The 1,075-nt window shown below is 62.0% G+C and overlaps 1 pseudogene; it reads right to left on the bottom strand.

The window, feature by feature from the left end:
* LOC126435060 (small subunit ribosomal RNA) overlaps positions 1-368 on the bottom strand; it is a 2,435-nt pseudogene extending 2,067 nt beyond the window's left edge.
* Positions 369-1,075: the final 707 nt, after the last annotated feature.

The following is a 1,075-nucleotide window of genomic DNA, read 5'->3' as shown; positions in this document are numbered from 1 at the left end:
ACTGTGGCCTTGCTCATCGAGCTAATCCCGATGAGCGTGCCCCTGACACTGGGCTGGCCAGGACTGTTTGTCGCTGCAGGTTCCTAACTTAGTATCTATATCTAAGCTACAACTATTACTAACCTACGTCAATTCCGGTGCTTTGGTCTTCATTCGGGAACCCCCCATCCCCCTAGTCCTGCACGTGGCGGATTGCATGTATTAGCTCTAGAATTACCACAGTTATCCAAGTAACGTGGGTACGATCTAAGGAACCATAACTGATTTAATGAGCCATTCGCGGTTTCACCTTAATGCGGCTTGTACTGAGACATGCATGGCTTAATCTTTGAGACAAGCATATGACTACTGGCAGGATCAACCAGGGAGCTGCGTCAACTAGAGCTGAGCAGCCGGCCGCCCGGGAGTGTGTCCCGGGGGCCCGCGCGAACACGCAAGCGTCCGCTCAATTATTCTGCAAACAGGAGGAGGCTGAGCTCCCCTGCACCATACACCTCGAAACCCTCTCAGGTCCCGGCGGCGCGCAGCGCCGTCCTAAGTACTTGGTCGGGTTCGAGAGAGGCGCAATCGCCCGGAGTTTGGCGAGTAGACGCTTTAGGTGCGACCACCCGTGCTCCCAACTGAGCTTGCCGCTGCCGACAGAGGCCCGGGAGCGTGCTGTCGTGGCATTGCCGGCGGGAGACAACACGCGCCACCTACGGTGACCGGCAGCTCCAACGCCAGCGCCACAGAAGGACAAAAGCCCCACTTGGGTGCCGAAGCGAACTCTCCCAGCACAGCGCACGCGCCAACACGTCCGCACAGCTGCGATACAAACCACCTGCGAGAACCGCAGAGGCGACCGAGCAGCAGACGGCGTCGCGGCGCCGAGCGCCGGGCGGCGGCGCATCCTCAGCGCACACAGTCCTCAATCGGACCAGCACACTGCAGATGTCCACCGCGCTTCGCACCGGGCCCGCGAGGACCTACTTTGGCCGCACGGCGCCGCGTGCAGGGTGCGCCGGCGCGCAGCTGCGCCGCCTGCCGCCTCCGTCGGCCGGCGCGCCTGCCACTGGCCGCCCCCACCAGCCGGCTG

The sequence above is a fragment of the Schistocerca serialis genome, unplaced genomic scaffold, assembly GCF_023864345.2.
Source record: "Schistocerca serialis cubense isolate TAMUIC-IGC-003099 unplaced genomic scaffold, iqSchSeri2.2 HiC_scaffold_1196, whole genome shotgun sequence".
Taxonomy (NCBI): Eukaryota; Metazoa; Arthropoda; class Insecta; order Orthoptera; family Acrididae; genus Schistocerca; species Schistocerca serialis.
Note: the sequence above shows the minus strand (reverse complement) of the source record. Positions and strands in the feature narration are given on the sequence as shown.